Here is a 17,512-nt window from a genome sequence, read left to right on the forward strand (position 1 = left end):
GTCTTATTTAGAAGCAATGTCTACGAATAAATCAGAGGTAGAACAAAACAACAGGAGCAAACTGAGTGATTTTCAAGGACACACGCAAAATTGGCAAGCCTACAAAAATAGTCTATTTGGCAGCTCCTTAACTTAGAAAAACAATTTTTGACAAATCTATCATATTATTTGAGAAACATCCTCATTTCTTACACAGACCTGAAATTTGCTGGATTTTTTTTCTTATAAATTAAGAATAATACTAAGAATGATTAAGAATTAATTTAGATAACTGAGAACAAACAGCCTATTCCCTTCCAACTGGCCAGCTTTTGTTTTTTTTTTTTTTTCCTGTTGAATCTTCTCTCTAGAATTTTGAATTAAGAATGTGAAAAAAAGAGTTCAATGCAAAAATAAACATGTGTGCTATTGGAGGATTAACAAAAAAAACAACCTGGGTTAGTAAACAGAACCGTTCCACAATGCAGAGGAGGAGATGAATCAGAAGAGGGGAGAGTAAGTTATATTAACTGTCTACATATACCTTGGGCACTCTGCTAAGAGTTTTATCACTATTATATCTTAAACTGCTGTCAGATATTATCTGATATTTATATGGTATTAGTACATTTCTTGAGAAGTGAACATTGAGGATTAGAAAATATAAATAATCTGCCTAGAGTCCCTGACGGGCTGACCAGAATTAGAATTCAGACCATGTGAACACCAGAATCTATACGCATAATTGCTCCATGTTATTTTTTTCCAAGCAATGAAGAGAAACCATTATTGTAATTCTCAAAATGTTTTATGTTAAAGTGCCTTCAAGCTTTTGTGCTTGCTATTCTCTCTTCCTCAAATGCCTGTCCTCCAAATCCTCAGGTAGCTCATTTCTTTCTCTTTATTTATTAAAGTATAGTTGATTTACAATGTTTCTTCAATTTCTGTTCTACAGCAAAGTGACCCAATCACACAGAGTTTCCTGTGCTGTACAGTAGGACCACATTGCCCATCCATTCCAAGTGTAAGAGTTTGCCTCCACCAAACCCAAACTGCCCATCCATCCCACTCCCGCTCCCCTTCCCCCTGGCAACCACAAGTCTGCTCTCCTTGGCCTTGATCTGTTTCTGTTCTGATAAGATCATCTATGCCATATTTTAGATTTCACAAATAAGTGATATCATATGGTATTCATCTTTCTCTTTCTGACTTATTTCACTTAGTATGAGAATCTCCAGTTCCATCCATGTTGCTGTAATGGGCATTATTTATCCTTTTTATGGCTGAGTAGTATTCCACCATAAATGTATACCACATCTTCTTAATCCATTCATCTGTCAATGGACATTTAGGTTGTTTTATCATTTCTCAGCCAGGTGACAATTCATTTGCCCCCTCCTCTGGAAACTCTCTTTATCTGAGCTATGCCCAGTGGCTCCCTTATCCAGATCATGCTTTCCCCAGCACTGCTTTTTCTGCCACAGCACTTGCAATTTCTTCCATTAATTTAATCACATTTCATCTCTATTCTATCTCCTAGAATGTAAGCTGTATGAGAGCAGTTTTCTGATATAGTGTTGATCCCTATAACTCTAACACATAAAACTATGCCCTGCGTCTAATAGGCACTTGATACATTTGTGCTGATTTCATGAATAAGGAGTAGTCATCTAACCTTGATGTTTTTTATATCCTTTAGTAACTAAACTGATAGTTTTGTGACTTCTTTGTTAAAAAGGACTACATCCTAATATGTCAGATCCTTAATTCCCATGGGAGTAAATAATATGACTAAACAAGGTGTACAATATCCAAGATGGGCTTCATTTCCATCCACTGTCATAACCCTTCCCACCAAACATAACACCACAGTCATGGACTGTGGGTTCCAGTCCCCTTGTATCTACTCACAACCCTCGTGGCCTTTCCTTCCTAGGGCTTTGCGCGTCACTCTTCCTGAAATACCCTACTCTCCACTGGGTAAAAATTTACAACAACAGGTTTAGTGTTTCCCTTCCATTTCCCCAGAACTTTGCTTTCTTTTCAAACAGAGCCCTTACTTCATAACACTGTAGTGGTTATTCTCATTTCTATCTCTCCCATCAGATTTTGAGATCTCAAAAGTTGGGAACACAAAATGATTGACTTAAAAAATGACTATTTCATTGTTCTTTGCCATTCTTAATGATTCATGTCATCTACTTTTATTTTATTTATTATTTTCTCTTTTTTTTTGTCTTTTGTCTTTTTTTGTTGTTGTTGTTGCTGCTATTTCTTGGGCCACTCCCACGGCATATGGAGGTTCCCAGGCTAGGGGTTGAATCGGAGCTGTAGCCACCGGCCTACGCCAGAGCCACAGCAACGCGGGATCCGAGCCACGTCTGCAACCTACACCACAGCTCACACCACAGCTCACGGCACCGCCGGATCGTTAACCCACTGAGCAAGGCCGGGGATCGAACCCGCAACCTCATAGTTCCTAGTCGGATTCGTTAACCACTGCGCCACGACGGGAACTCCATACTTTATTATTTTATTTTGCTTGTTAAGGCTGCACCTGTGGCATATGGAAGTTCCCCGGCTGGGGGTTGAATCAGAGCTGCAGCTGCAGCCACAGCCACAGCCATGCGGGATCCCAGCTACATCTCTGACATACGCCAAATATTGGTATTCATAATAAAAGTTCAATTTTTTTATGTCTAACATGAATTTAAACATTTTTCTGACTGCTATTTACCCATGATTTAAAAAAAAAAAAAGGCATGAAGATTGCTACAATCAGGGTGAAGTAAAAAGAGCCAGTAGCAATATGCAAAGAGCACTCATGAACTGGGTCAGTAACGGAATTTCTGGAAGCCTTTGATATATGACAAACCACAAACTCAGGACTAAAACCACAGTAGCCCTAAAATATCCACAATACCTAATGCAGGTCAAGAGCAGTTTCATTTTTAATTCTATTTAACTTCCGTATGTAAAGGTGTGTGTGCGTGTGTAGTATCAAATTTGTATCTGCCCTAATTTATCTTTTCTATTTAGGAGTGAGAGTCTCTGCCCTAAAAGTAGCTTTAAGAATGTTCTTGTCTATGGCTAATAATCTTCTCATCTCTTTATCTTTAAAGAACTAGAGTGACCCCTACTGTCCAGGTTAAAAGTCTTCACTTTTCCTAGGGAAGTTTCAAATGCAAATTTTAACTTATTGCTTACAATTTCTAATCAAAGGCAGAATCCTTCACTTCACCTTAAACCCATTATTAAAACAGAATGAAAAGAGATATTTGATGAAAGTTTTTCTCCAAAAATATATGCAACTAATTTAGCCTCACTGTGTATTCTACTATTTCTAGCATGGCAAGCTTTTTTTTTTTTTTTTTTTTTTTGTAGAATTATAATAAGCAGAGAAAAGAATAACTGAGGTGAAATGTCATCTTGGCAGTAAAATAGGCATTTGAACAATTGCAATTGATTTTGAATGTAAAAGAAATGTAGAAAGATCTTAATACAGGGTTGCCTAAAATCGAGATTTTTATAATTCTCTGTTTTTAAAGGCTAAATTAGAAGTACTGGCTTTCTTTCACAATTTTTTTGGTTTTAATGGACATTAAAAGTTAATAGATGTCTTGGCTATAGATAATAAAGATTTCTGTCATTTGTTGAAGTAGTACAAATCAATATAAAAGCTAGAGACTGCAGTCACAACAAAGACCTCAGTATGGGGCTACCAAGAAAGATGACATCTCAAATTTTCACAGAAAAAAAAATTATGAAAGAACTGTTCTTTGAACTGCTATAAATCCATTCTCCCTTTTTAGATAACGTGCCTTAATTGAATTTTTTTTTAAAGCCACCTTTGGAGACCTTAAGAATTTTTTGGAACTCACTTAGGTTTTTGTATTGAATATATATATATCTTTTTACAAAAGGTAATGTACCACACTGACTTGCATTAAAAATTAAAATAATTTGAAAACTTTTTAAAACCATTTCCGCCAAAATGGGTTCCAAGAGAAACAGATGAACTAGAAAATATTTTTCTCTAGAAATCTGTTTGTGGCCATGATATCAATACAGCATTGATTAATGTTCAAATAAACTAATTATGCAAGATGAAAAATGATTTTTTATAATTATAGAAGTAACAATAGTTTGGATACAATTTTCTTTCTTTTTTTTTTTTTTTTTTTTTTTTTTGGCTACTGAGTTGCATGTGTAATTTCCTGGGCCAGGGATCAAACCCATGCCACAGCAGCCACCTAAGCGGCTATAATGACAACACTGGATCCTGAACCTGCTGCACTACAGGGAAATCCCTAGATATAATTTTTTCTTAGTTATGTGCATCATAAGATAGCTACACCCCAAACTCTGTGACAATTTGAAGGTAATTGAGATAAAAAATACTGCTATAGAAAATTCTTAACACACAATGTAACATCTCATGCTAAATTTGTAGTAAGTAGTGTTGATTTCTGCATGGGTCCTCCCTAAATAAGCAATCGATTTGATTTGTTCTGTCCATTCATTTTTAGCCTTGATATTTGGAGATCAATGTTGCTTCAGAGGATAGTTCTGAAAAATCCATGCCACGATGAAGGGGCTAAAATAGGATTTGGAGTATTGAAAATACATAGCTTTAAGGAGAAAAAAAAAGATGACAGAGGTAGTGGGATGCTGAAGGATGGAGATATTCATGGATTCTATATTACTGTTACTAAATGCATTTGTTCAGCATGGTTTATTTGGTTTCTGCTTAAATTATATTGATTGTTATAAATATGATATTGTACAATTCTTTTTCTTCTTACCATCACTAAATAATTTAAGACCTGTCATGAAGAAAAATGCCAACTCCTCAAATTTAAGACGGTTTTGCTTTTACACCAATATATAAAATTAAAATAAATTTTCTACTTAACAACATATATTTTAGGTAGAGGAATAGTATTATCAAATATCACACTATTTCATAAGTTATCAAATTCTTATGTTAAAATTCATATCTATAAAAGGAGACTCAAGAACAGAAAATTCACACACTTGCTCTCAGCATAAACTTTAGTGAAAAAAAAAAAATCCATAGACAATATACCATCTGTCTCCTAAACCAAGTGGAAAGAAAAGCTTTGAAAATCCAGCCGCTGCTAATGTGACATGTTGAAACATTAATCACCCCCTTAGGCCAATATAATTGTAGCTCCATGTTAATTACCTAACAATTAACAGCAGTAATTTCCAAGGGGCAATCAATGAATTAGCTTGTGATTTTCCCACAGATTTCAGTCCCACACTGCCAATCTGAATGCATTTCAAATTCCTCACTGTGGTTCATCAATGACACTTCTGGTGTATGAAATAAAAATTCATTTGCACCCTTACTAATTAGGCTCAAATATATCCCTATGTGTATTGCAAACTCTATTCACTAGCACAAAGTCTCTGCCACAGGCATTTTTCCCCATTTAAAAATTCATTTTCTATTAAATTAGAAGGTCACCTAGCAGGAAAATGTACTAATCAAGATTTTATCACTAACGAATTAAAGGTTTTTAATAAGCAAGTTTAATTAAGTTATCCTAACAAGTGATAACAGCTATTTACAACTTATGGGAATATGGGCATGTGCATTAGAGCACTGAGAGTTTGAAATCATATTCCTTGATTCAGTAGATGCTACATATTCCATACACAGAAGTTGAGTAGATATATATACAGTATATATATATATATATAAATAGTTTCAAATACAGCAATTATGTTATGGAGGTTTTTTGGTTTGCTTGAAAAAATAATTAGTGTTTTGCATTTTATGTAATAAAGGACATAGAATATTCAGTTGAATATCTTTTCTTGATCCTGTACTCTTCTTGGTGTCAATTACATCCATGTGTTGATAACTTACATTATATCCTAAATCCACAAATATTGTAGTTGATTACTATCTCTTGAGATAAGGATAAAAATGGTAGTTTCAGGCAGTTATATATCATTAATATCAAAAATATTATTTTCAAGGAAATATGATATGGCAAAAGCAAACTTCCTCCAAAGTGTACTACCCTCTACAAGGTAAAAATGAAACATGTATGCTCAATAAGTAACCACCTATCTGTTTAGAATTCTTGTTGAATTTACTACCACTTTGTTTTTGCCTTTATTACTGTTACTAATATGTGCAAAGACAGTGTTCCTTTAAGAATACCCTCTTTAAAATTAGCCATGAAGAATGAACAGAGGAAGGAGTAACAATATGGCCATGGCAAAGTTCCAACAAAATACCCATGGCTGTTTTGCAATTCCACAATTGGATTTTTCTTCCTTTAAAAGATCTACCCATCAGATTTATCAATTCATAACTGAGTTCATTCAGAAGTTCTCACCACTCTCACCATTATATCTAATATAAATCAGAAGAAAGAATTTCATGTTATTAAATTGTGCTTTGAAAGCTGTGTGAGGCAGGCACAGAAGTATAATGTTAACTGTTTTTAAAAAGGAGCGGAAAAGGAAATAAAGTCAGAAATACCAGGAGCAAGAGCAAACTCACTTACCTATATGCTGTCCACAGTGATTAATGAACACATGCATTGGGGTTTAGATAATTTAAGAAGACTCAGAAAATGCAACCCTGAATATTACGAAATGCAAATATTTTCATTCTCAGATTCTCTTTCTTTGAGCAATGTTTGACACAAATTATGACTAAACCTTGTTACAAGGCACTCATCATTAAATCATAGCATTTTTAAACTCAGAAGAACCTTAAAAGGTTAATCTAAAAATGAAAGAACTGAAGTTAAGTGATGTAAAGTGACCTATTTATGGTCATACAACCAGTTAATGGCAGACATAGATTTACTGACCTGCTAGGCTTATGCCCTTTACACCACATTATGCCGCTGCACTGTTAGTAATGTCATTATTTTTGTCATTAATGTCATATTTAGCAATAATTAATACATTTTATAAAGAATTTGGGGAGTTAGCCTCTTGCCTCTCTGACCCATTCATTCTTTTCCACCATTAACTGTTAAGTGGTAATACAAAGAACACAATAGTACTTCTACAGTCCTACATAATAATAAATGCCATTAGAAAGCCTCATTTGCCGGCTTTGAAGGTATCCATTAAACTGACTAGCTTCCTATTATCCATCTCTATTTCTCATCACTCTCCAATAATCTTATACCTGGTCAGGGATTAGAACTTTCAAGGGAAAAAAAAAAAAAAAGAAGCATTATATCCCATTGTTAAATTTTACTTTCTGCAATGCAAACATACAAAACAACAGTCCTGGGGATTGCCATATCTATAATTTGTCAATAGAAGTGACAATTTTTCTATTCAGTTATTTTTTTCATTTACAAAATGTCTTGATATAATACCCAGAGACATGTCACAGTCATTCCAACATCTGTGCTTTAATTCCATTGTCAGAGACACTTTGCCTTCATCTTATTCAACTCTAACACATTCTCAAGACTCACATGCCGCTGAAATCTGGCTTAACTATGCTAGACTTCTTCTATTTTCTTTCCTAAAGCACTTTTATACTTGTAATGAGTGTATGTCACAGGTTAGCTTTAATTACTAGCATTCAATGTTTCCTTGTATTTTTATATTGGTGTATAGTGACTGATTATATATAGAGAGAGATTGGTTTTATATATATAGATATATAGATACATATCACTATATATATAGTGATTGATTTTTTATATATATATATATATATATATATCAGCTTAAATATCACATCCTCAAAAATATATTATCTGATCTGATCAAACAATTTAAAAATAATACCCCAGCCAAAATCCCTATCAATATCAATGATACTCTCTTATAATTTAATTGCATTTTAAACATTCTGAAATTATCTCCTTGATTTTACTCACTTATTCTGTGCTTTCTCTTTGTGTAATGTAAATTTTATGAAAAAAGGACCTTAACTTTTTAAATACTGTTCCCCTGGGTCTAGAATGGAGTCAAGAAATCTTAACAGTAAAATCTGAAAATTTTTTCCTCATATTTAACCCTTATCTTAAGAGGAAAAAGACGTGGATATCTACTCTGATTACTTCTATTCAACATAGTTACCTATGGAAGTCTTAGACAAAGCAATTAGTCAAGAAAAAGAGGAGTTCCCTTCATGGCACAATGGAGACGAGTCCGACTAGGAACCATGAGGTTGCGGGTTCCATCCCTGGCCTCGCTCAATGGGTTAAGGATCCAGCATTGCCATGAGCTATGGTGTAGGTCACAGACGCGGCTCAGATCTGGCTTTGCTGTGGCTCTGGTGTAGGCCAGCAGCTGTAGCTCCTATTAAACCCCTAGCCTGGGAACCTCCATGTGCCGTGGGTGAGGCCCTAAAAAGACAAAAAGACAAAAAAAAAAAAAAAAAAGAAAGAAAGAAAGAAAGAAAGAAAGAAAAAGAAAGAAAATCCATCCAAATTGGAAAGAAAGTAAAATGGTCTGTTTTCAGGTGACATAATCATATACATTAAAAACCCTAAAGACTTGACCAATGCATTCCAACAATCTAAAATAATAAAAATAGTGTGATAAAAGCTTAAAAACAGATATGTAGACCAAAGGAACAGATTAGAGAGTATAAAAATAAATTAGTATATGTATATATGGTAGCTGATCTTTAGCAATGGTGCCAAGAATACCAAATGGGAAAAAGATAGTCTCTTCAACATGTATTGTAAGGAAAACTGGATATCCACTCTCAAAAGAATGAAATTGAACTCATATCTTATACTGTATGTGAAAATTAACCCAAAATGAATAAAAGACTTAAAAGTATGTTATTAAACTGTAAGATTTCTTGAGAAAACATAGGAGGAAAACTTCTTGATACTGATCTTGGCAATGATTTCTTGGAATTGACACCAAAACTACAGACAATAAAATAAAACATAAATAAATGGGATATGTAAGACTAAAAATGCTGCACAGCAAAGGAAATGACCTAAAGAAAAGGCAACATGCAGATGGGGGAAAATATTTGCATACAATCTACCTAATAATGGATTAATCCAAAATATATAAGAATCTCCGACAACTCTATAGCCAAAGATATATAACTCGATTTTAAAATGCACAAAGGACTTATGTAGAATTTCTCCAAAGAAGACACATATGACCATCAGACATAAAAAAGTGCTCAAGACTCCTAGTTATTAGGGAATTTCAGATCAAAACTACAATGAAATATCACCTCACGTCTGTTAGGATAGTTCTTAACAAAAATACAAAAGATAACATGTTGGCAAGGAGATGGAGAAAAGGGAACACTTATACGCATTGGGGAGAATGTAGAATGGTGCAGCCTCTATGGAAAACAGCATGAAGCTTCCTCAAAAAAGTTAAAAATAGAACTACCATAAAATCCAGTAATCCCACTTCCGGGTATATATCCAAAGAATTGAAATTCAGATCTCAAAGGGATGTCTGCACTTCTGTGTTCATTCCCTCATTATTTACAATAGCCAAGATATGGAAGCAACTCAAATGTCCACCAAGAAATGAATGGATGAAGACAATTTGATGGATGTATATCAGTGGAATATTATTTATAACATTTCATCAATGGAATATTATCTATTCCATACAGATTAGTTCTTGAAAAGGAAAAAAGTCCTGTCATTTGCAACAACATAGACTATCCTAGAAGACAACACAGAAGGACAATTTCTGCGTGATTCTGATAATATGAGGTATCTAAAATAGAGCCATGGAAGCAGAGAATAGAATAGTAGTTGTCAGGATCAGGAGGGTAGGTAAAATGTGGAATTGTTTTTCGATGGGTATAAATTTTCTATTATGCAAGATGAGTAAGTTCTAGAGACATGCTATACAACCTTTAAAGTACCCATAAGTTAACAACCTGGTATTGTGCACATTAAAATATGTTGAGAGGATAAATATTTTGTTGCATCTTTATCCAAAAAAAAATGGAAAAGCAGAACACAAAAGAACATATGGAAATTTTTAGAGGTAAAAGTTATGTTTAGTACTTTGGTTGTAGTAATGATATTATGGGTATACACATACATTCAAACATTCAAAATCATCAAGATATTTACATTAAATGTATGCAATTTTATTGCATATCAATTATACCTCAATAAAGTTAAAAAATGGTTGGCTACCAGGTCTAGGATTTTCAAGCCCTGCACATTCAAGAAATGTCTGGCCTTAGTCTTGTTCCTAGAAGACAACTTCTAAGCCCTTGGAACATGCTGCCTCATAACAGTATCCTTGTTAACCTGGACTCTGATACATGTAAGATAGTTCATGATGACAATGTGATTTAGTTGGGCCATGTAGAATCAGTTTGACCTCTAGACCAACTGGAGATTAATACCTAAGATCAGCCATGTGGGTGCTCCTTGCCTATCACCAATTAAATCCTTGGACACTAAGGTTTGGACTAACTACCCTGGTTGGCAAAGTTCAATATGTGTCATCACACATCACAGCTTGAATCATTAAGTACTATTCATTTGACTCTACTGGGAGAGGACAATTGAAAGTGTGTGCCTGGTCGCTCCTAGACTCTGCCCATGTGCCTTTTTCTTTCACTGGTTTGGATCTGTATCATTTCTCTGTAATAAACCACAATCATAACAGATTTTGTGAGTTCGATGAATCTTTCCAGTGAACAACAGAACCTGAGGGTGGACTTGAGGACCTTGGACACACTATGTCATTTTCAGGGTGACACAGCCTCCTGATTTTAAGAGTGTTATAGTATACTATAAACTTTTGAAAGTTTGGATTTTCCCCCTGCTGCCTAAGCATCCCTGCCAACAGGCTCTACACACCCTGCCCAGGTAATAGGGTGCAGTGATATGATAAGGACAGCCCCTCTCTACAACAAGTTCTTCCTGCCCTCCCCTTTCCATCTGTCCATGACCTAGTAGTGACCTAGTAGCATTAAACACACCAGTGAAATCCCCTCATGTCTTTTTTTCTGTACTGCATTACGACCTTCAATAAAGGATTTGACTGTGGGTCTCAGATCTGCTTAGTTGAGCCCCTAATCCTTGGCCTTCCTCCCTATCCTCTGTGATCCCTCATGGCATATGGTAACTCTGTTTCTCTAGGACCTGTGGATATAGTATATTTTGTTTTCCAGTGCCTTTCTTATGGCCACATCTGAATGACCATCCCATAAAAGAACCCAAAACAGGAAAGTAGGAGCTCAGAAATGTAATTTTCAAATATTTTTATTAGCATTGTGTTGTTGGTGGTGGTGTTTTATTTGCCTTTTTTTCTGAAAGGGAGTGTGTTAAACCCTCACTCTAGCTTTTGTTTTCACAAGTAAATATAAGGAAATTACTTTAAAGTAGCTTATTGGTTTTGACTGCTTATCATAATATAAGTATTTGCAATTGTTTCAAACCCTAGAGATGGTTCCTCAGCATCCCCTCTAACAATCCAAGTATAAATACAGCCTCGGGGTGGGGGGAAATGATAATTTGGATAAATGGATAACCCTAATTTTTAGGATTCTTGCTTTTCTTTCAGAACCTAATGTGAACCTACAAGCAAACATGATATATGAATAAAATCTAGGATCCTTGGACTTACAAATGTCAAGAGAGGTAATATCACATTTTTCTTTTATATGCAAATTGGCTCTCAGCTTAAATAAATGAATGTATTAGTATTCCACTTTTAAGCCAACAAGTTTGTGAATTTTATGATGGTTAACAAAATTCAAAACATATTTAATGGAATGAGGCTATTATATATCTTTAGATTGGTTTTCTATATACTCCAGTAGCAGTTTTTACTATTGTTGTTGAGACATGCTCCCTGGTTTTCAAGAATTATTTAAATCCAATTATTTTCATCATCAATTTTTAAAATTGTCACTCTTTTGAAATATACCCCCAAGATGATCCCATCATTTTTGGGCCAGCATGCTAAATAAGTCCTTATTTAGAAATGTCAAAGATGGATGAAATAAAAAATACATATTTTATGTATTCAAATATATGTACACATTTTATATCACCTGCAGGGATTTTCCATTACAATCTGATCAAAGATTACTCAATAAAGCAACACAAATCCCTAGAGAACTTTCAGTATTGTCTTTGAAATATAATGTTTTAAGTCAAGACCAAAAGCAGAACTAGGTATAAAGGGGGAAAAAAAATGTAGCAACAAAAACAACTTCTTTAAAATGTAAAATGCAAGGAAACAGGAGAGATGTATGAATTTAATGGAAAGTGAATCCCCCAAATAACCATTTTTTCCTCAGTTTGATTTGAACTTAATGATTCACAGAATGTCTTTCCACCCAGAAAAGTACGGAGTACCTCTCTCATTGTAAAAATATTGCCAGTTTTGAAAAATCTGTTCAGTTATCTGTCCTTTATTTTTTTAATATTCATTTATTTACTTATCTATTTTTGCTTTTTAGAGCTGCACCTGTGGCAAATGGAAGTTCCCAGGCTAGGGACTGAATCAGAGCTATAGCTGTCAGCCTACACCACGCCACAGCAACGCAGGATCTGAGCAGTGTCTGCATCCTATACCACAGCTCAGGGCAATGCCAGATCCTAACCCACTGAGTGAGGCCAGGGATCGAAACCACATCCTCATGGATACAAGTCAGGTTCATTACTGCTGAGCCACAATGGGAACTCCTTATCCTATTTTCTAATCACAGATAAGCTCAGCTGTCTTAGTTCATCATCTCTTATTTTAACTTAGTGGATATGGGACCCGATTTCGGTTTAGCCTCATGGAACAGCCACAAAATGGCTTAAGTTAAAATATTGAAAGGTATCTTTCACTTTTCTCTCTGTCACAAGACCCAGATTCCCAGCTCTCTGTGTCTGTATCAGAACTTGGACCCTAACATCACAAGCAAAAATCTCTGAAGCAAGAAGGGCAAGTTTCCAAATGCTCTGGTTGTCCCTTTCAGCAAGTAGGAAAAATGTTCCTAAAAAGAACTAAGCATATTGAACAAGTGGAATAGTAAAAGGATGTATGTCTCCCTAGGATAGACTACAGATGTAGAAAATCCCTGGAAGCAGGGGCTGCTGAGATTGAAATTTACTATAAACTTCAGATATTACAGCAATTAAATCATAGATGGTTGGGGCAGGAGAAAAAGTCACCAGAAGAGGGCAGAAGGTGCTAAATGAAGTTCACTCAAATCAGGAAATCTTATAGGACATTGAAATTTTTTATGTCTCAACAGTAGCCTGGAGAATAATATCTGACCAAAATGTGATAAGCCCGAGTTTGAAGAAAATATTGTGATTCAAGCATTTTAAAACTAGGAAAGTTTTTTATTATTTTTATGTTTTTTTAAAATATTTTTATTATTAAAAAAATAAAAGATACAAAAAATAATTTAAAAAGCTGTGGCTCAGCAGTTTACGAACCCGACTAGTGTCCATGAGGATGATGGTTCTATTCCTGGCCTCGCTCAGTGGGCTAAGGATTCCCCATTGCCATAAGCTGTGGCATTGGCCAGTAGCTGCAGTTATTATTCAACCTCTAGCCTGGGAATTTCCATATGGCACAGGCAAGGCCCTAAAAAGAAAAGAAAAAAAATATGTATATGTATACATATGGAGATATGAATATCTACAATGAAAAGTTAAAGGCCCTTGAGATCTAGAACTCAATTTGCATAACCTACTAAAATAAAAGTATTTTATTCTAGTAAAAATATTTGAATATTCTGGTAAGAGTGTTCCAAAAGGTATCTATTTTCAAATAAGTATGTAAAAATCAATAGCTTTTTATGCCAGTAATAACAAATGTGATCTTACAATAAAATACAAAATCCATTCAGAATAGCAACAAATATATGACATGGTTGGGAATAAACATAACAAGACCTACACAGAAATTTATATAAAAAGAATTATGGGGAATTACTGAAGGATGTAAAAGAATTGAGTAAATAGACATTATATCACTGAATGAGTATTTTAATACTATATAGATATAATTTATTTATGTCAACCTATATTTTAATGCACATATTTAAAAATGTGATAGGAGTTCCTGTTGTGGCTTAGAGAAAACAAACCCAACCAGTATCCATGAGGACACAGGTTCGATCCCTGTTGTCACTCAGTGGGGTAAGGAATTGGCATTGCCAAGAGAAGTGTTGTAGGTCACAGATGTGGCTCGGATCTGGCATTGCTGTGGCTGTGGTATAGGCCAGCAGCTGTAGATCTGATTCAACCCCTAGCCTGGGAATTTTCATATGCCATGGGTGAGGCCCTAACAGCAAAAAAAAAGAAAAATTTTTTAAAATGTGATAGATGCCCTTAAAAATTTGTTTTAAATGTGATAGATTACCCAAAGCAATTTACTTTGAAATCTTTATTCTAGGTGCTACTTATCATTGTATATAAAGATGTAGATGCAAATATGCTTATTCTGATAATTTTACAGTAAAATTAAAAAAACAAATTAAATATCTAACAATAGCACACTAGTTAATCTATGGCAAATCTTAACAGTTATGAAGTCATTACAATGAACATAACAACATAAAAATAAATAAATAACAATTTCTTATGTTTGAACATCGTGGTCTCTCTTAGTATGTACTATACCATCCTTTCTTTAAAAATGAGAAGTGGTGTGATGACAACATTCTTTTTTAAACTAAAAGAAGTGTCATTTAGGCATTATTTCCCTCTTACAATAGACATTCTTCAATTGAGGAAAACCACTAGAATAAGTTCTTATAAAAATGATAAATCACCAATGATTATCCTTGGGGAAATGATAAATTTGTTATTAACTTAAATACAGAAATTCAAGCGAGGTGGGGGTATGCTCTTCTTATTAATGCATTCCCATATTTCTTTCTCGGGCTTGGACCTAAAAGGAGCATTTTGGAAGAGATGATCAAACTAAACTTGGCACCTTCCACTGCAGAAGGCCTGGCATTCTTGGTGCACTGTTGACTCTAGACCAGGCAACCAGTGTCCTATCTCTGGCTCCACACTTGTGCCATCTCTCAACTATGGCACTAACAGTGCTGCAACATAATGTAATCCCGAGAACATAGTCTAGCAGGTCCGTCAACATGGGTTCTGCTGTTATCTGCTTGTGTGACCATAGATAGGTAGATTTGCATTATTTCTATTCAGTTTCTTTATTTTTAAAGTAAGATTTTAAGATACCTTTGAGTTTTAGAATGGTATAACTTTTACAGTATTGTTGACATAGCTGCTATAGTCTTTACAGATTGACCTTACAATTGTCTTTCAAGATTGCCTTTACTTGGAAAACATGGACTATAGAGATCCAGCGTTGGCTTGTGGCAACATACCAGGCAGATCCATCTGTAAATCAGGCCTCTAAATATTCATCTCCTGTTAACTGATTAAAGCTGGTATTACTGATTCTATAGCTGGTATTAAGGGAAGTTGATCAGAACATCTCTCCATCCCAGGTTCCCCTGGAGCTCTGCCAAACTTTGATTCGTGTTTGTGTGTGTGTGTGTGTGTGTGTGTGTGTGTGTGTGTGTGTGTGTGTGTTTGGAGTTTTATTTTTATTTTATTTTTTTATTACAGCTGATTTACAATGTTCTGTCAATTTCTGCTGCACAGCAAAGTGACCCAGCCGTACATCCACATACATTCTTTTTTTCACATTATCCTCCACCATGTGTGTTTTTTACATAGTAGAGTGACCCAAATTGTAACTCTTGAGGTTCTGAACCCTCAGTCGTTCATTCATATATTGGCTGAGCACATTTGCTAATATTAATAACCAGGTTAAATTGCACTAGTCAACTTAGTAACACTCTTCTCTGTGGATTTATAGGCATGAACAGCTGTAAAGCGCCAGGGAGGAGCCTCAACTTCTAATTTATTGACACTGTGGCTGAGTTCCTTGATGGAAGCTTCCTCCTTTGGCAACAAGGGCTCTTGTACCCACCAAGTTCAGGGCTGGAACTATGAAGAATCACTCTGTGAGTGGGTTGTTATACATAACAATAAAAAGATGCTCCCATTTCTTAGTTTCTGTCTTTGTGTTTTGTGGTCATGGTACAAATAGTACCATATATTCTGCTTTCTAGCAAGAGGCATATACTATGCCCTGTAGGAAAACTCCAATCTCGAATATCAAAATTTTACCCACTGGAAATATTTGCCTCACAGTTGTATTTCAGGATTACCCTGACTAAAGCCCTTGGAAAATACAGACAGTAGAGATCCAGTTTTGGCTTGAGTCAACATACCATGCAGATCCATCTGTAAATTAAGCCTCTATCTTCCTCTTTTGTTAACTGATAACAGGAACTATCCAAAAGCCAAAGGCGAAGTCAGAGGAGGGTAACAAAGCAATGAAGGAAGGTACCATTGGTTCCTGAGCCAACTGCTTGTGCAATTGGCTTGTGTCTTCTAGATCTCATTGGATTGAGTCTCTCATACACCATCCCAATTTAATGGTGGTGCATGCCCAACTTATTTGCTTGTTGGAATAGAAAACACTGAGTTTATGATAGGCAACTTAGGTTTAATATTTTTTTGATGTTCCCATAGCCAAATGCTCACCTTTAACAAGGCCCATCAGCCAGGAGCTTCTCAAATGGGGAATCATTGACTGCATCTGACAAGACATTGCCCCCAGTTAGGGAGCTTCCCATTGTGTCTTTTATTGGATCACAGCAGAGACTCCATAATGCATCCCTAAGTGCAAAAGACACTTGAGGTATCCTTGGTTATAAGACTCAAGTCCCAGGCAGCTTACATAGCAGCCTGGGTTTGAAGAGCTCCATCTTTTTCTGTGTCCAACTCCAAACTGGAAACTTTATAGGTTACTCAAAAAAGGATCAGAGCAGTGTACCCAAATGTGGTACACATTTCCTCCAAAATCCAAAAAGCCCAATGTGTCTCTTTGTAGAGGCGGGTAGGAAGCACAGCAAATTACCTTTACATTTAAAAGTCTATTCCAGAGTTCCCGTCATGGGTCAGTGGTTAAAGAACCTGACTAGTATCCATGAGGATGTGGATGTGCCTCACTCAGTGGGTTAAGGATCTAGGCATTGCCACGGGCTGTGGCATAGGTCGCAGACATGGCTCAGATCTGTCATTGCTGTGGCTGTGGCTGTGGCTGTGGCCGGCAGCTATAGCTGTGATTCGACCCTTAGCCTGAGAACCTTCGTATGCTGTAGGTGTGGCCCTAAAAAGACAAAAGACAAAAAAAAAAGTCTATTCCAACAAGGACCAGAAAACTGAAAGTCACTTCACTGACGGGACAAGAGCCTGGAGTTTCTCTCAACTTGCCATCTCACCCTCTAGCATGCAGGTACATTTCTAAGATATTTAAAATACTTATTAGTTCTTGTTTCTCAAGTCAAATTAGCATATTTTTATAAAAAGAATAGATCAGCTTGAAGTTCTGTGGAATATCAAAAGGCACAATATTCCTACCAATTACATTATGACCACATGCATACTGATACATGTAATTTAAAAGAGTAGAGATGTACTACTCTACCCAGGTGGATGTGATCTGCTTCTGA

The sequence above is a fragment of the Sus scrofa genome, chromosome 4 (genome assembly GCF_054392235.1).
Source record: "Sus scrofa isolate SSC_HxYL_T2T_F1_AM1 chromosome 4, Sscrofa_HxYL_maternal_Yorkshire_Landrace_v2.0, whole genome shotgun sequence".
Taxonomy (NCBI): domain Eukaryota; kingdom Metazoa; phylum Chordata; class Mammalia; order Artiodactyla; family Suidae; genus Sus; species Sus scrofa.